General features: G+C 33.3%; 1 long non-coding RNA gene across 1 annotated transcript; it reads right to left on the bottom strand.

Moving 5' to 3' along the window:
* Positions 1 to 147: 147 nt before the first annotated feature.
* Positions 148 to 13,303, bottom strand: LOC128032810 (uncharacterized). The gene is made up of 3 exons (XR_008189148.1): positions 13,284 to 13,303; positions 1,018 to 1,102; positions 148 to 289 (listed from the first exon to the last, which is right to left on the bottom strand). It is a non-coding gene; the product is annotated as an uncharacterized LOC128032810 (long non-coding RNA).
* Between the last annotated feature and the right edge of the window lie 7,147 nt (positions 13,304 to 20,450).

Below are 20,450 nucleotides of genomic sequence, written 5' to 3'. Positions count from 1 at the left end.
ATACCCCTACCCGTATTCGTCAGAAAATAAAGTATGAGGCATTACCAGATTTTACCGAATTTTTTTTCAAGATAGATTTATCATATTCATAAGATAATTTCATCACATACCAAAACCAATATTTGTTAGCCATACCAATGGCTAACCATACATTCATTTCACATTAACATCTAATTTACTAGCTTATACATGCCATTGATTTCCAAAATAAAGTTCCTTTATGTACCGAGATCTCGAGATTGATAGTGTGATGTGTCTCCGACCAAATCCGACCTCCGAGCTCTTAACTCTACAAACAGGGGAAAAAGAAATAGGGTAAGCACTTTGTGCTTAGTAAGTTCATGCAACAGGAATTATACTTACCATACTTATACATCCATCATTTAATAACACAAGCACACATCCAATTCACATAAACATATACCTATCACATACAAACTCAACCTCATACAAATTCATTACAAAGATAAATGATTGATGAGCTCATCAATTCCATGATTTCCATTTCCTTGTTATTTTCCATATTTATCCCGTTGAACTACTTGGAATTTCGATGGATATTCAGGTACACCTAAGTGTACAAATTGGTCCGTCAATTCATATTCATGTGCGACATTTCCATTTCAAAGAGCACACTCCATGAACCTCATCCTTACAATGGATTACCGGTCAAAGCTAAATCCTCAGAACGACAATTACTCTAATGAGCTTGGATCCGAATTACTACCCAAAGCTAAATTGAGACCTAATTGATTACCCGTCCGGCTAAATCCATTTTCCACATATTCTTGGGAGGGCTATATCAGATAGGATCACCCGTCCGGCTAGATCCTTTTTACCGTCAATTCCTTTTCGAGATCCATCGAATTTTCCTTTCATTCAACCGGATTTATTTTCTCTTTCATCAAGAATATCAATACTTCATCAATTATCATACAATAAACATCCAAATCATATTCACATCAATAACAAACATTTCAAGCATTTATGAATATAATTCAAGTTACACGAACTTACCTCGACAATTGTTCGTAAACAAAAATCTACTAATCCCGAACTTTTTCTTTTCCTCGATCTTGCTTCGTATTTGAATTTTCCGGATCTAAATAAATAAATTTAATCATTAATCTAATACATTTCATGTTCATATCACTACACCAAAATAGGCTTTTAGCGGCGTACTTAGCGGCGTTTTAATAACAAACGCCGCTAAAGATCGATCATTAGCGGCGCTGAATTGAAAACACCACTGAAAATAAGAATTAGCGGCGCTTTTGCTGAAGCGCCGCAAAAAACTAAGCCCAACGACGCCGTTTTCTAAGATTCCAGGGGGGTTTAGCGGCGTTTTTAATAATGCGCCGCTAATGCAGGGCTTTAGCAGCGTTTTTATGGAAGCGCCGCAAAAAAATTAAACCCAACGACACCGTTTTCTTTGCTTTCGGGGGTTTAGCGGTGTTTTTAGTAAAGCGTCGCTAATGATGGGTTTTTAGCGGCGCTTTTATGGAAGCGCCGCAAAAAAAATTAAACCCAACGGCACCGTTTTCTTAGCTTTCAGGGTTTTAGCGGCGTTTTTAATAAAGCGTCGCTAATGCTCAGGGATTTAAATAAATTTATTTAAAATATTTTTAAAGTTTTTTAGATACATTACTGATTTTTTTAGTTTATATATTAAATAATTTCTTATATAATCGTAAAAAAGGTAGTATTAATTTTAAAATATTGAATTAATTATCATTATAGTATATGGTTTAGAGTTTAATGAGTAGGTCGGGGTATGGATTTAAGGTTTGAGATTTAAGGTTCAAGGTTTTGTGGTTTAAGGGTTAGGTTGTTATGATTTAAGGGTTAGGGGGATTTAGGGGTTATGCTTTAAGGGGTTATGGGGATATATTTAGGGTTTGGTTTTACAGTTTAGGGTTTAAGGGTTATGCTCTAAGGTTTATGGTTTAAGATTTAAGAGTTACAATTTAAGGTTTATGGATTATGGGTTTAGTGATTATGTTTTACGATTTAGGGTTTAAGTGCTGGGGTTTAAAGTTTAGGGGTAATTGGGATTAGTGTTTAGGGTGTATAATTTTGGGGTTTAGTGTTTCGGGGTTTTGATTAATTAGTGTTTTTAATGAAGCGTTTTTCACCCTTACTAATTGTAGGGTTCTTACAATGTCATATGTTCGTGCTCTTGTTTGAAGACAGGCGCAGACACGAATACTAGTTGAACTAAAATCAAGATCAGTCAAGGGAATAGAATTATATATATATCGATCCTTTCTATTAACCAATATTCATGAACTTCTATTTCGGATTGTTTTGATCCTTCTAATTTTTTCGATTCTATCGTAACATCATAAGCTTTGCCTTCTTAATTTAATACAAAAAATTACATAATATTCTTCAGAAGGAAGACATATATCTAGCTCGAGTTTTGATATTATTTAAAATTATTTTCATGTACACAATTATAATTAAAATTTTACATATTAAATATATAGCGTGGAATAGAACAAATTTAATTTAAATTTATTTAAGAAATAATTAAACCTTTCAAATATAGAAACAAATTTCATACTAAAGGAATTATGTTGTCATAAAAACGGTGTCGTTCAATAGGCTTATTTAGTGGCGTTTTCAGAGAAGCGCCGCAATATGTAGACCTATAGCGGCACAATACTGAAAACGCCGCAAAAGATAAGATATTTTAATGAAAACGGTAGCGCGTGTTTATCAAAACGATGTGTTTGTGTGTATCCAATGGCGTTTTAGTTAAACGCCGCAAAAATTTATTGCAGACAGTAAAACGCCGTCGTTTTGGTCTCCTACATTTTCTCCCTCGTTCTAATTATATTTTTATCTAAACGACGCCGTGTTAATGGCTTCACAAGTGGCGTTTTTGGTGAAACGCCGCAGCAGGTAGGAATTTAGCGGCGTTTCTAATAAACGCCGTAATAGTTTATTTCTATTACTCAAATGTCATCGTTTTTCTGTCCTCTGTTTTGCCCTTACCTCGAATCATTTTCAAAGAAAAGCGGTAGCCGTGTTGATAGCTTCTTTAGTGGCGTTTTTGGTCAAACGCCGTAAATGCTGCAGGATTTAGAGGCGCAATGTCAAAAACGCCGAAATTCCTTGTGTTGTATTAATGCAAACATCACCGTTTTGTAGGTTTTTAATGGCGTTTGTTTTTAAACGCCGCAATTGCCATGGATTTAGCGGTGCGTCTAGTTAAACGCCACAAGGGTTTATTTCATTTAGCAAAACGTCGTCGTTTGCTTCCCCTCCGTTTTCCTTTTACTCTGATTTTTATTTCCCCCTTCTTCCCCAGCAGACTTTCGACATTCATTTCCCCAGCAGCCCTAATTAGTTCCCCAAACTTTAAGATTTTTAGAGAATTCCCCCTGAAATCCCTAAGTTCACCCGAAAATCGGCAGCCCAACGAGTTTCCCGAAATCGGCAACCTTGAAATCGCCAGCTTAGAGGTTTGTTCTCTTGCCGATGGTAGTTCAAGGGTTTTCATTTTTCACATATTTCAGCATTTTCATCTATATTTATTCGTGAAATGCAGTAGTTTTCACATATTTTAGTTTTCACATTATTCCTTTTTTCGTAGAGTTTAATTTTTAAACATACAATTCAGTTTTTATTCTACGGTATTAATACGGTAAATTCAAATTAGGGTTAAAAAAGTTAGAACATTTTTAGGTAATAATTTACATAACCTTAACCATTTCGATCAGACAATGAAAATGGTTTAAAGAGAAGAATTCTTCTCTGTAAACTTAGTTCGTTACTACCTTGGTTAATCATTTATTTCTTTTCTGTCGAAAATAGCTCAGGATGAGGGGTAGGTTATTGATGTTGAGATTCATACCCAAAACCTATTGATTCACATCTATTAATGTTTGCTATGGCAGGGCTACTATACATACTATTACAAAAATTCAGTAGTGGCAGAGAACGGAACACTACTGCACTGTTAAAAATTTGTAAGTTCAAATTACATTCTGAGCAAAGTAATATTTTTGGTATAAATCTTCTTTCAGCCTCTTTATTAGGCTGAACTTTGAGATTCAATCTTTTTTTTTTATTCTTTTGCTTTTATTGTCTAGATTAATGATAACATTTGTTGTTGAAGTATGGACTTATTAGTCACTGCACAGTTAATCATATGGACTTACTGCCGATTCAGAAATTTGATCAAGTTTAGTTCTTGTATTTTTAAAATTTTTAAACTGTAATATAGTGGTAAGTAAATCTATAAACTAAAAAGGTCTGACTTTTTGTGAATATTACATGGATATAGCAAGATGATTTTTGAAAATGTTTCTTTTGGGGCTCGGTTTTGTATACATGTAATTGGTTTTGGTTATTTTCCTCTAGCTTATGTTTCATTTTACTTATTTTACAATTGCCATGTACTTTTCTGACTTATGTTTTTTGTTATCATCCATCAACGATTGCTATATATGTTGAGCAAAATAGAAGCAATTTAATAAATTTAATAAATTGGATTAAAATTTTTATTTTAAAATTATTCAAATTTCGAACTATACGTTACATTCAATAACAAATTAATCCAATTTCTTTTCACATTTCAGTTTCATTGATATCAAATATGGTTAACTGTTGTATACATATTATTCCATATAACAAGTAAATTATTTGAAAATGAAGGTTATTTATGTCTAAATAATATAAACATTTGGTTAAAGCCCGTATAGTTTGCAAATATTTATATGTTTTCCTCCAAAACAAATTTTTTCCTTTAGTTGCTATTTTAATCACCGAAATTTAGTTTGTTTTGTTTTGTTTTATTTAATTTGAATCATGGAAAAAATTTCAAACTTTGCCATTTATTTTTAAGTTTAATTTTAGATAACTTACAAAAATTTAGTATATAACTTAATACATAATAACACAATACATAATTGGTATATAAGCTTGCATAACTTACATAATACATAATAACATAATACATAACTTATATATAAGCTTGTATAACTTACATAATAACTTCCGTAACTTATATATAATCGATAATACATTACATAATACATAATAACATAATACATAACTTATATTATAATCTTGCATAACTTACATAATAACTTACATAACTTACATATATTCATTTACGTTATGTAAGTTATATGTTAATTTTATTAATAATAAATTTATAACTTAAATAAGTATTACTATTTTTTAATATTATACATATATTCATTTACGTTATGTAAGCTATATTTAAATTTTATTAATAATAAATTTATAACTTAAATAAGTATTACTATTTTTTAATATTATACATATATTCATTTACGTATGTAAGCTATATTTAAATTTTATTAATAATAAATTTATAACTTAAATAAGTATTACTATTTTTAATAGTATACATATATTCATTTACATTATGTAAGCTATATTTAAATTTTATTAATAATAAATTTATAACTTAAATAAGTATTACTATTTTTTAATAGTATACATATATTCATTTACGTATGTAAGCTATATTTAAATTTTATTAATAATAAATTTATAACTTAAATAAGTATTACTATTTTTTAATAGTATACATATATTCATTTATTATGTAAGCTATATTTAAATTTTATTAATAATAAATTTATAACTTAAATAAGTATTACTATTTTTAATATTATACATATATTCATTTACATAACACATAACTTACATAACCTACTTAACATATAACTTGCATAACTTAAATAAGTTACGTAATAATACATAATACACAACTTTAAGTAATACAATAATACTGAGCTTACATAACTTACATACCCTACATAAATTAAATAAGTTACATAATAATACATACCCTACATAAATTAAATAAGTTACATAATAATACATACCCTACATAAATTAAATAAGTTACATAATAATACATATTTTACATAACTTACATAAGACATAACTTACATAAGTTTCATAATACACATCTTACGCAACTTACACAACTTACATAACTTACATAATGTATATCTTGTTGTCAAATCCTAAAACCGTGCAATTTATTGTCAACGTCAGACTTCAAGAATTAAGAAATGGACCGGTCTTGGATGAATTTGTCAAGGGTAAGCGACGGTTATCGAAATGGGGTGCAGAGTTTTCTAAATTTTGCATTTCAATATGCAAGCCAAGAGAACATGATTCTTTGCCCGTGTAAGATGTGTGTCAACATAAACTGGCATTATCGTGAGGTTGTATACGAGCATCTAATTGTTGATGGGTTTGTTAAGGGTTATAAGCAATGGCTTTTTCATGGGGAATGCCCTAGAAGTACTTCCTCTTCAATAATGGATGTATCTTATCCTGGGACTGCTTACCATCAATCTGATACAGGGGATGACATGGAAGGTATGTTGCGGGATGCATTTAATATGCACAATCATGGTGTGCAATCGTTCCCAGGGGATTTTATGGCATATGATGATTGTAACGTCGGTGGAACTGCTTTTACCGAACTGGGAAGTAGTGTACCTCATGAAGAGCCAAATGGAGAAGCGGCGAAGTTCTACGCTCTACTTAATGACATGAACGAAGAACTGTATGAGGGATCAAAATTTTCAAAAATGGCCTTCTGTGTTCGTCTTTTTCAGTTAAAATGTTTGGGAGGGTGGACCGGAAACTTGTTGACAATGCTACTAGAGTTTTTGAGAGAAATGTTTCCGTTTGCAAAAATCCCTTAGTCATGCAAAGATATGAAGAAAATGATAAAAGATTTAGGCCTTGGGTACAACAAAATCCATAGTTGCCCAAATGACTGCATGTTGTATTGGGGCGATCGGAAAACCAACAAAGTCTTTGTCATGTATGCGCCAATCCGTTGGATAAATAGAAACACGAAGATGGGAACGACGGTGAAAATGATGCACAATGAGGAAGAAGCCGATTAAGATTTTGCGGTATTTTCCGTTGATACCAAGGCTTCAAAGGCTTTTCATGTCGTCGAAGACAGCGGAGTCAATGACGTGGCACCATGATGGACGAACCGATGATGGATTACTAAGGCATCCGACAGATTCTTTAGCTTGGAAAGCATTTGACAATAAATTTCCAAGCTTTGCAAGCGATCCTAGGAGTGTGAGGCTTGGGCTAGCATCTGATGGATTTAATCCTTTCAAGATCATGAGCACTGCCTACAGTACTTGGCCAGTAGTTCTTGTTCCTTACAATCTGCCTTCGTCGATTTGCATGAAGCAATCTTCCCTTATCTTATCTATGATTATCCCTGGAGAGAAAGGGCCCGGGAATGATATCGACATTTATTTACAGCCACTTATTGAAGAGTTAAAACAATTATGGGCTGGTGTCGAGACATACGATGTGCTGAGAAAGGAGAACTTTAATTTACGTTCAGCTTTGATGTGGACCATTAATGACTTTCCCGCTTATGCCAATTTATCCGGTTGGAGTACTAAGGGTCGTTATGCGTGTCCTTGTTGTGCTGCACAAACATGCTCCCAATAGTTGTATAATGGGAAGAAGTTCTCTTAAATGGGGCATCGTCGGTGGTTGCCAGAAAATCATAGATTTAGATTTCGAGTTCACATATTGACTAAGACCGAAGAGTTCAGAAAAGCTCCTTCCCAGACCAGTGGCTCTGAAATCTTATTCATGTTGGAAGATATGAATTTCATTTATGGGAAGATGAACCAACCGCCAAACACGCAGAGAAACAGAAGATCAAATGATGAAGCCGATGAAAGCTCTGACGAAGAGGACGATCCTAATAAGGCGGAGTTGTGGAAAAAAAGAAGTATTTTTTTTAGTTACCTTATTGGGAGCATCACCTTCTACGACACAATCTTGATGTTATGCACATTGAGAAAAATGTCTGCGAGAACATTGTGGGTACAGTTTTGAATGTCGACGGAAAATCAAAAGACAATCTTCAGAGTCGACTTGATTTAGTCCAAATGGGAATCCGACCTGATCTTCATCCCAATCCACTTCCGAATGGGAAATATCGGTTGCCGCCTTCTATTTTTTCAATGTCGAAGACGGAAAAAGAATTGTTCTGCACGGTGTTGAAGGATATAAAGGTTCCAGATGCGTATGCATCAAATATATCTCGGTGTGTTAGTGTTAAAGATCGAAGATTATATTCACTAAAATCACATGACTATCACATCTTGATGCAAGATTTACTGCCAGTGGCTCTACGATGTTGTATGTCCAAGAAGGTGACGTCTTGTATAATTGAACTATCCAACATAATGAAAGCCATTTGTGGCAAAGTTTTGGACGTTCAAGAACTTCAGAAGGTACAGGATTGAGCCGCTTTGACTTTATGCAACATGGAGAAAATCTTCCCACCTTCCTTCTTCACCATTATGGTTCACTTGATAATCCATCTCCTGCACGAAGCAATTCTTGGCGGACCCGTTTTCTATCGATGGATGTATCCCATAGAAAGGTGTTAATTAAAATTTTTAAAGTTTTCCTTCACTCACCTCTATGCCTTTAGTTTCAATAATTAAGAAATGTTGTATATTGTGTTTAGGTTTCTATCCAAATTAAAGTCTTACTGCCGCAACAAGCGATATCCAGAAGGATCGATTGCTGAAGGCTACTTGGCAGAAGAATGTATGACCTTCTGCTCAAGATATTTGGAAGATGTTGAAACAAGGTTAAACAGACCAAATAGGAATGCTGGACTCACGGACCATAACTTATCCGATACTTATTTGTTCCAAAGTTTTGGAGAACCAATCGGAAAAGTTGAAATTGCAGAATTAGATCATTTATCGTGGGTACAAGCACATCGATATGTTCTGTTTCACCACGAATTATTGGAACCTTTACGGAAGTAAGTTCTACAAATTTGATAAATATTTATCAAACTAATAACTGTTTATCTTCTAACAAAGATCACATTTTTTTAACACAGTGAGTACAAACAAATATTGAGATCTCATTTGCGCTCTCGAAGAACACAACATCGAGATATCAATAAGTTGTTTACAGAATCTTTTTATGAATGGTTAAGCCAAACGGTATGCAGTTCGAGCTTCCGCCACAAATAATAATGTTTTCTCATAACAAATGAATTACTCAGTTTACTTTCCATTCAATAGGTTTGGAGTGGGAATAACGTAAACGACGATGTTAAATGGCTCTCCCAAGGTCCAAATCGAGTGGTTAAAAGATATAGTGCGTTCCTCATCAACGGATTCGATTTCATACAAAATATCGCGAGAGGTTGAGGAGAACGCAAAATTGTGGAATAGTTGTCAATTCGCAATTACAAGTTATGCTAGTGCTAGGGACAATAATCACGTCGAGGAAATGTGGAATATTTCGGACAACTTATCGACATAATTGAGTTGGATTACTACGGCAAATGGAAAGTTGTCTTATTTCGTGGTGATTGGGCGATGTTAATACACTCGTGGAATTAAGCAAGATCAATTTGGTTTTACAATGGTGAACTTTGACCGATTGATTCACACAGACAACAAGCGATAGATGAGCCGTATGTATTCTCATCTCAAGTCAAACAAGTTTTTACTCAAAAGATCCAATCGATCGGGGTTGGTACGTTGTACTCGTAACATCCCTAGAGACTTGTTTGACATGGGCGGTGGAAGTAGAGATAACATCGACGATAGATCAAGAACTTTGCCCTTTCGAACAAAACTTAAACGATAATATCCCTAGTACTAGTGCACAATTTGGATGGGTTCGTCAGGATACCGATGAAGATATTTACGAATGATGATGTAGTAAGATTTTACGATTGTTTAATTATATGTAATATCATAATTTAAATCTTCGTCTTATTATATATTTCAACTGTTTTATATGTGCTGTTATTGTTGTAATTAGTTATTAAGTTATTAACTATTTTATGTGTATTGTAGATAAAATGCCTAGAAGAAAAATTCTAAGGGGAAGCATTGTTCAAAATGATCCAAACTCGACAAAAACAAACAGTACTGAACAACAGACAGCAGTTGGATCTTCAAATGTTCCGATTATAGCTGAGGGTCCTACAGAAGTTCAAAGTAATTTTACATTTAATTTACATGCGTGTTTCTGTTATAGTTGATTTATTTTTCAAATTCTTACATTATAATATACCATTTGTAGCTGAAAATGGTGGGACGCGCAGAGGTCGAGGACGTACGCTACTTAGAGAATTGTACGAGTTAGATCCAGTCGAGCGTGTCAAAGTTGGACGAAACAGTTTTGGTCAGCCTGTTGGATCAGAAGCTCGACTTTTAGCTAGATACATGGGCATTTTAGCACGAAATCCGAATATGTTGCCTATAAACTACGAGTCATGGCATCAAATGCCCGATAGCAACAAAAACCAAGCCCTCGATAATATTAAGGTAACAAAATGTTAATGTCATCTATAATGCTTGGGAAATAGTTTCATTTATATTTACTTGATTAACTTGTGTTTTTTGTTTTTGGTAGGCGAGGTTTGCTTTAGAGGTCTCGGATGCTTATGTAAAGAAGGCATTGGGAAAAAGATGGAGAGACAACAAAAGTACTTTGAAGAAAAATTATTATAAGACAAAAACAACCCTCGATGAGAAATTGCAAAATGTCCCGCCGGGTATGTTGAGGTACCAATGGGAAGATGCGGTTAGATTTTGGCATTCGAATAAAGGCGAGGTATGACGTACTTCTAAACTATTGTAATTATTTTGGTTTATAGTATTTTCTATTTACGTACTAAAAAATTTCATAACGTAGGATCGTGAACAGGTTGGAATAAGCAGCAGGCAGAAACAAAAATTCACCCACACAGCCGGGTCGAGAAGTTTCGCATGTGTAACTAAGGCGGAGGTATTTTTAAATTTATTAATATTGTTGAATATGTATAACTTTCTATTAAATAATATTTATACTACTATATTGTAGGAACGGTCGTCCGGTCAAAAAGTTGGACGCCTTCAACTTTTTGAAATTACACATAGGAAGAAAGATGGATCTCCCATGACTCTTGAAGCTGCTGAAATAATGGTACGTTTACTTAATACGATTTGACTTATTTTAGTTATTTATAGTGTTTATTTTCTAATGGTTTAATTCATTGCTTGTAATGCGACTATTGTTATGTTGCATATGTTTTTCAATATATAATATTGCGTTCCTAAATATGTGATATATTTATTAGGAAAAACTAAAGGATAAAAAGGCGGAGTACGAAGCGATTGCTTCTAGTGATAGTTCGGTTCATCTTGAAGATATTGATAACCGGATTATTACTGAAGTTTTGGGTCCTGAAAGGTATGGTCGGGTTCGATTTCAAGGATCTTTTGTTAGCCCAACCCAGTATTTTGGATCCAGCTCCCACCAATACATGGCTTCGGGGAGTCAGGCTCAAGCTGAAGTTCAGAGGTTAAAAGACCAGATGGCTCAGATGCAAGCGACTACAATTGAGGTTCAAAGGAAATATGAAGAACTCCAGCTACAACTTAAAGCAGAGGCGGAAGCGAGGGAAGCAGCGACTGCAGCGATGGAAGCGAAGGCTGCAGCGAGAGAAGCGGAGCAGAGCAAAAAGTACGATGAACTTCAGCAGCAGCTTCAGATTATGATGAAGATGTTTAAGTCGCAACTTCCGCCTTCATAGTGTATTACATAAACATTTTTATCATTTTAACATTTAACATTTTTTGCAAAAATAATATGAATTCACTTTTATTTATTGATATTAATATTATTTTATTCCCTTATGTTGAAATATTATATAAATTTATTGCTATTGGTTGCTTTTGAATTGTTGCTACAGGAAGGCCGAAAAAATGAAAAATTTAATATAAAAAAATCACAAAAATAGTTGCGTTTTTGTATAAAAGCGCCACTAAAGAATATGTTCTTTAGCGGCATTTGTAAAAAAAACGCCGCTAAATAACATGTTCTTTAGCGGCATTTGTAAAAAAACGCCGCTAAATAACATGTTCTTTAGCGGCGCTTGTAAAAAAAATGCCGCTAAAGAACATGTTCTTTAGCGGCGCTTGTGAAAAAAACGCCGCTAAAGAACATGTTCTTTAGCGGCGCTTAAGGAAAAACGCCGCTAAAGATCGTGTTCTTTAGCGCGTTTTTTCCTAAGCGCCGCTAAAGAACATGTTCTTTAGCGGCGTTTTTGTTTTGTAAACGCTGCAAACGTTTGCGACGTTTTCGTTAGCGGCCTTTTTTGCGGCGCTTTAGAAAGCGCCGCAAATACCTTTAGTGGCGTTAAAAAGCGCCGCTAAAGGCCTAAAAAAACGCCGCTAAAAACCTGTTTTGGTGTAGTGTATGTAACTTTCTCTACAATTCCATTATTATTTATAGGGCATTCAAAGCTGCCTCACTGCGTCACAGTCACTAAATTATTTATATCTTGAGCTACAGAACTCTAAATTAAGATACGTTAATTTTCCCTGAAACTAGACTCACATATCTTCTTACCATAAAAATTTCAGAATTTTTGGTTTAGCCAATAAGTACAGTTTATTCTTTAAAGTTTCCCCTATTTCACTGTATGACAGTTCTGACCCCTCTTCACTAAAAATTAATTATCTCACTGTAAAGAATTAGGATGATGCTTCCCTTTATTTGTTCAGAAAATAGACTCATTAAGGATTCTAAACATATAAATTATAACTCATAATCATTTTTGTACAATTTTTAATGATTTTCCAAAATCAGAACAGGGGAACCCGAATTCATTCTGACCTTGTCTCACAAAAGCTATTATATCTCATGATTTACACTTCCATTAATTAAACCGTTTCTTCTATGAGAAACTAGACTCAATAAGCTTTAATTCCATATTTTATTAATCCTCTAATTAGATCTCTACAATTTATGGTGATTTTTTAAAGTAGAGTACTGCTGCTGTACAAAACTGTTTTAGTGTATGATGTTAATTACCATTTTTCCCTAAACTTTCAATAAATGATAATTTCATCCCTGCTCAATTAACCTCTCAATTGAGCTGATTCTTCTCAATTAACACTTTATCCCATCACTTTAAACTACTTTATAACCTTTGTAAATCAGAATTTCAGCACTAGACTTTGATTCCAAACATTTTCACAATTTGGTCCTACAAAACATTTCTATTGAATTTACCTAATAAAATCATCTCATAAACAAGTTAAAGCTCCAATTTCATGCTATTTCATCATAAACTTCCAGCACATATTCATAGCAACTTTCAACTTCATCCATAAAATCAAAAACTAATGAATTTAGTAATAGGACCTAGTTGTAAAAGTCTTAGAAACACAAAAATTACAAGAAAAAGGCAAGAATTAACTCACTTGGTGCAAAAATTATGAAAAACCACTTGAATAAACCCTTAGGACGTTTTTGGCTGATGGGAATGCAGAAAAATAAAGAGAATTCTAGATATTCCACTTTAGTCCTAACTTTTAAAGTAAATTTTGCAATATTCCAATTTTACCCTTAATTCTGCAATTCTCCTGATTTTTCTCGGCGTATGCCGCCCAAAATATCTCCTTTTGGGGTTATTTGCAATTTATGTCCCTCCTCATTTCACAATTGAGCTATTTAATCCCTCTAGTAACTTTTACACCTTTTTCAATTTAGTCCTTTTCCCTTAATTGACTACCCAAACATTAAAATTTTCTAACGAAATTTTAATACCATATTACTAACACTTCATAAATATTTATAAAAATATTTTTGACTCGGTTTTACGAGATCGAAGTTTCGATATCTTATTTTTACCTAATTTCTTCAGTAATTTCTTTTTCTAACTAACCGCTTAATCAAGAAAATTTTCTATCGATATTCTCATACGATTTTTCCTATCATATCAATATTCATGCAAAAATATTAAAATAAATTTCTCTTTAAATCGGATTTGTGGTTACGAAACCACTATTCCGATAATTTTGAATTTGGGCCATTACATCACATATATAATAAGGGTAATTACATGTTATTATTTACTATCATGATAAGTGATCTAATTTGGTTAAAGTTTTATTGGGCTTTAATTATTAAATAAAGTATGAGTCAAATATGTATAGATACTCAATTAATTAAGTTCTAATCAAATTCTAATTAATGATGGGCTAATTAGAAATTAGGGCTAATATGCCAAAGTTATAAATATTAGGGTTATGGTCCCGAAATTACATACAAGATATCTTTTCAAATATCCCATCTTTAGGAAAGAAAGAGAAAATATTAACTAAATTTCTTGTGTGCTAATTTAGAAGATCAAATCCCCATGATCTGGAAAAACTTCAAGGAATTCATGGATTTAGGTACGCTTCCGCATCTAGTATTGTTCTTGATTTATTCTTAATGATTTGACATGATAGATCCTGGTTTACAGTTCTAATTTTATATTAGATATTATTTACGGTTCTAACACATGATACGTTCACTGTAATTTGTGTATAATTTTTGGTATGAACACTGTTAAGTTTGCCTTATATTGATTGTCCAAGTAAACATGATTATATGGTTTATAGAAAGAAATATAATATGATCACTACATTTTAATAAATGAAAAGGGTGTATTAAATGTAATTAATACAACATGTTTAATACATTTTATTTAAAAGCATGTGAGTTCTCTTAATCGAAGGATGTTCTATACTGCTGTATAGATATATGATAATTGTAAAACCTGATGTGATAAACACTCATTATAAAACGTTGGTTAATACAAGTAATTAAAGATGCAAGGAAACAAAGTAAAACAATAATTTGTGTGTAATGAGATTTGGAAATAAGTTGGCACTTAGAAAACAAAGGTTATAGCTCTTGTAAGTGCTTAAGTGATAATATAAGTTGCTGCTAGAGGTGTTCATGGGCCGGCCTAGAAAAAATTTTGGCCCGCTACCTAGGCCCGGGCCCGGCCTACCCGAAATATGGGCCTAAAATTTTGTCCAGTGCCCTACCGAGAAAAATTCCTAAGCCGAGCCTACCCGCCCATTTTTTAATGAACACCAAAAATTTATTTTAAAAATAACAAAAATAAAAAAAAGTATTTTAAAAATATTTTAAAATTAAAAAATAAAAAAATATATTTATTATATATTCGGGCCTGACTGGGTCGGGCCCGGGCCAAAAAAGTGGTGCTCGAGGCCCGGTCCATTTTCTAAACGGGCCTCGTTTTTTTGTCCAAACCCATATTTCGGGCCTATATTTTTACCCGAACCCTCCCATATTTCAGGCGGGCCGTCGGGCCAGACCGGGCCGTTCGGCCCATGAGCACCTCTAGTCGCTGCTGAAGGGGTAAACATAAGATTTGACATAAAATGGTTAATTAATATTGGGAATTTAGACATGGAAACATAGATAACGTGTTTGAAAGTCTAGCGTAAATTAGTATCATATGTCTAGGTAAATCAAATACTATTAATTGTGAATGAATATGAAACATATTGTAGTGTGTGTACCATATGAAATTATCTATAAAAGAATAAAAGTAAGTTGATACACTTAGAAAGGAGTTTTATTCTAAGAGTAACATTTTAAAAGCATATCTTACATAATTTTACTAAATTATAGATAACTTTTATATTTTTAAGTATGTGACTTGGAGGAGAGTTTCTTAAAGGCAATTCTTATTAATGGTTTAATTTATCAAACGAGTGACTATAGAACATAAAGTTGACCCAGTAAATTATGATGATATTGTGCAAGAATGTTGATTCCAAGCTCTGGAAATAAGTTATGAATGTTGAAATGGATTCTATGAAATCTAATACGTTTTAGGAACTAGTAGATGTACTAAACGAGGTTAAACCCATAAGGTGTAAGGGGATCTACAAGAGAAAAAGAAATGCAAAAGGAAATTTTGAAACCTATAAGGCTAGACCTATTGCAAAAGGATACACATAGAAATAAGGTCTTAATTATGAAGAAACCTTCTCTCCTGTAATAAAGCTTAAGTCCATCCATGTTTTCTTATCCATTGTTGCGACTCAACTACGGGATTTGACAAATAAATGTCAATCCAACATTCTTGAATTGTTATCTTGATGAAAACATCAATATAGGGCAACCTAATGGATACATAGCTAAAGGACAATAGCATAAAGTTTGTGAAGTTGCTTAAATCCCTTTACGAAATTAAGCACACATCTTGCTCATAGAAGCAAAGGTTTGATCTGACAATCAAAACCTATGGATTTGATTAGAACATTAATGAACTTTGAGTTTATAAATGTATAAGATATAAATAAGTTATTTTATTAGTCTTGTATGTCAATAACATCCTACTCATTAGGATATTCAACTTTAGTGATGCATTCTGATTATTAACTAATGGAGCGTATCAACAATATAGCTTGAAAACCTTGAAGAACTTGTATGTATGTCACACCCCAAGTCTGGCGGATTCAACTTTAAGGCGTGAAGCTGTGAAGTTATCTATTTCGCATGGTGTAATCCGCCATATTACAGTTTTCTGGAGAATAGAAGTGTGACGTATATTAACCGCCATAGAGGTGAATAAAAGTTTTAAGTTATTCTCATTCTAAGATAAGGGAATATCAAGTGAAGTATAAGTCGGTTGAGATACTGCCATATGCATAGTACGCCCAGTTTGTCTAAGTACTGTAGTAATTGGGTTTTGTAAAATGATCTAGTTAGGAGTTAACTAGATTGAATGGTAAAATATCAAATACACAAGATTCTCATTTATGTTCCTCTCGAAATCTGTAGGTCATTATAAAGGACAAACTCTGGATTCAACTGACACTTGTCGAGTTTCACTAAAGGGAAACTGGATATCTTTATATTGTGAGAAGGATTAGTTTGGATGGTTTTTCTTTCTTTAAAATATACTCTCTAATTCTTCCTCTTAGAAATGATATGTTTTCTTCTCTGGAAGCTAAGGATTTTGAATTTTAAGTGGATGTTCCACCCCCTGGTAAGTCTAAGAGCTCTGCATGATAAGTTTTTGAAAGAATAATACTGTTAAAAAGCTTATCAACAGTAGGTTATGAATATAAGGCATTGCATAGGGGTTGTTTATGATTGAGAAGTTAACAATTGGTATGAAAATGAGTTTTTAATGGTGAATCTATGTTTCTTTAAGCAGTTGTTGGTGCTGGTTCGAGAAGGGTGCTCGAGTTTAGAGTTCAAGCTACAATTCAAATGAGTGTCAGGTGAGTCTCTATCCTAACTCTTGCATGAAAACTGTTCAAGTAAAAGTGTGTATATATAAATGATAATGACATCTCTAATAATTGATAAGTATATGAAGAATAGTAAAGATGATATATGTGCTATGATGATATGTATCAAATTTTGTTTGAAAAGAATGTTGATTGGAAAGTACGCATGTAAAGTCATATATGAGGAAAATATGAATCGATCAGGTGTGTGAACAATTTGATAAGTGAATTTTGAGTAATGTTCCTTTGTGAAGCCTCTAGTAGGGTAGTTATAATGCTAACCAGACTGACAGATCATGATATAAAAATAAGTGTAAGACCATATGATTTAGACTCATAACAATGTATGATATGAAAATACTCATGGTGTAGAATCTTGTAAGATGAAGATTAGACTGGTAAATCATGACATGAAAGTGTATAAGTCCATGTGGCTGAGACCCATGGCATAATATGATATGATGATATGAATGATCATGGTGAAGCCTTCGATAATATCTAATCGAATTGGCAGATCACGACATGAATTTATGTATTGGTCCATGAGGGAGAAACCCATGGCACCTTCTGTGAAAGTTCATCGGGACAGTAAACACGTTATACTATATATTGACTTGTTTGGCGTGATTTATTAAACCTTTATGGATAAGTTTTGAGAATTCTTTGACAGATAAGTCTACGATAAGATTATGATACATCTGAAGTTAAGTTGGTTGAATTAGTTTTGTGGTGTAATTGAATAAGTCTTAAGGGAAGTCCTTGAAAGGAAATGTGTATGTGTATGTTCTAAGAGGGTATCCATCATGGTAATTTGTTAGCTTAGAATATGGGCATATTCGTAGTTATGAAAAATATAACTGTCAATCTGAGTTCGTTTGTGTTATGTAGTGCTGAAACCTAAATATCTAGTATCCACCATATCTGGATGGCATCATAGCTCTTTCTGAAATCCTATGGAATCTAAGTTGTTTGACATCTTGGTTTATTCTGTTATTCTATAACAAGAATGTGTTGGAATTCTTCTAGATAATCTAGAATAATTCTCATCAGTATGAGTATGCATTGGCCTAAGATAGGATATGGTATGATTATCAGACTTAGTAAAGGTACCTGCCAAATGAAATATCTGTAAGTAGTATCCGTCAAGAGAATAGTATCAGTGATCAACTGTTCTGGAATAAACATTGAAGGTTGTTTGATGATAATAGAAGAGATTGTATCGTCTGGTAAGATCTAGAGATAGCCAAAGAGTTAAGTGAAAGATAATAAGTAAAGAACGGTAAGTGGCGTGTAAGTATGTATAAAGTATATATATATATGAAGCTGTAAAGGTATCTGCCAAAGAAAAAAATGGTAATCCAAAGAGTCAGAATGTAAAATTCAGCAAGAAAAGTTTAAAGGTATTTTGTAATTAAACTCGTTAAGTTTTTATAACTTACAAATGTTATGTTTATATTTCATGTATTGTTGTGAATGATTACAACAAGAGGGATGACGTCAGGAATACACCAAGGAAGAGGCAAATTAAGTTATTATGCATACAGTGGTCAATTTAGAAAAGTAACATATAGTAGGATTACTCCATTTAAAGTCTTTCTTTAGTAAACTTTTGTATTGTAATTAAATTATGATAAGTCTGATGTATTATATTATATTTAAATACTTTTCTTTGTTTCTATAATAATGAGATTTTAGATAAAATAATAAGAAAAATATTTTAAGTCAAGAGTTCGAAAAGTCTGTTTGTAAATTTTGTTAAGTATTATGTGTAGTAATACCCAAGACCCGAACCCAGTGATTCAGGTTAGGTTAAGGGTGTTACAAGTTGGTATCAAAACCCGATTTAGTCGGTCCTCTAGCAGTCAATGTAGGAGATAGCCCTGTATGCATAATGCACTGAATTTAGCTTAGTCACTCAGGTATGTGAACACTTTTGTTTATGTGAAGGATGTTTTGTTATATTAATAAGGAAGACGGTGAAGGAACAAATGATAGCTTCATTAATAAAATCCAGAAAATATTACATTAATAATCGAAAGAAAAGTACAAGATAGAACAAACAGAAAATTTTAGTTTCCTCCTTTAGTAGGCTAGTTTGTGGGCTCAATAAGGACTACTTCTGTTTGAGGATGATCTTCAAGGTTTTGCTCCATATCTGTTGAGTCATTTTCGTTGTCTTCAGCTTTGGGCATAGTGGGAATTAAAAAGTCAATTGATTGTTTCCATTCTCTTTGAAAAGATTCTCAATCATCACCACAGGGTGGTAGACATTGAAGTTTAACGACTCAGTAGAGATATCCTTAAGGCAGTTAAAGACTAATCTATTAAGATTAAGATGACCTACAGCCACTTGGGCGTGTAGAACTAAGTTGGATCCCAATTTTGGCATAGCTTCATTAAGGTTCTTTTTGGTGTCCTCCTGGAATCTTCTGAAAGCTTCTTCATTAGATTAGCGAAAACTTTCCAACTCTGCTTTGTGGCATTCTTCTTGAGCTTTGAGCTTCTCCTCCCAGGTGGATTCTTTATCCTTCAGCTGATTGATCTCCTCCTTTAACTAATCACGTTCAATCTACGTCTCTTTATATTTGCCTTTCAAAGCCATGACACGGGCATCAAGTCTTGCAATCAGGCTGACAGATTCTTCATGATCTCGACGTAATTCAATCATAGAGTTTTCACCAGTTTTCATAGCCTTCTCCAAATCTACAATTTTAGTATTATATCGATCACTAGCTTCTTCTAGAGCCCAACTCCAAAGTCCATATTCTACAAATAAAGCTTGTGATGATTTTGTCAAAAGTGATAGTGGAGATAATTCAGAGTTTGAGAAGAGATAGGAGAAGAGAGCCTCCTTCATATGCTGAGGCACAAATATGAACAAAGCTAAAATAAGACCTCTAATTATTGTCTCAAAGTCAAAAGAGAATTGATGCAAACAAATATAAACAAAACCTATTCTAGTTTTCACTATGGAACAAAATCGAATAATCAGTAGATTTTCCCAAAGAAAAGACTTTTGATGACAACATGCCATTGCTAAATGTAAGATGTATTAAAAAGTTTTGGGCAAGACAAGTGACTTTAAAGCGTTTTGAAGTGTACAGAAATGGTCCTTAACATAGTTTATTGAATATATATATGTGTATGTATATATATGTATATGTGTGTGTGTGTGTGTGTGTGTGTGTATGTGTGTGTAGGTATTTGGGTAGATAGTAAATAGAGATTACTTCTTTAGATCGCCCTCATCTTCTTTTCTTTGCCATCATTGGCTTGTTCTTTAGATTTGTCAGTCTTCGAACCTTTCGAATTCTTTGCACGCAC

The sequence above is a fragment of the Gossypium raimondii genome, chromosome 9 (genome assembly GCF_025698545.1).
Source record: "Gossypium raimondii isolate GPD5lz chromosome 9, ASM2569854v1, whole genome shotgun sequence".
Classification (NCBI taxonomy): Eukaryota; Viridiplantae; Streptophyta; class Magnoliopsida; order Malvales; family Malvaceae; genus Gossypium; species Gossypium raimondii.
This window is presented reverse-complemented; position numbering and strand designations above follow the sequence as displayed.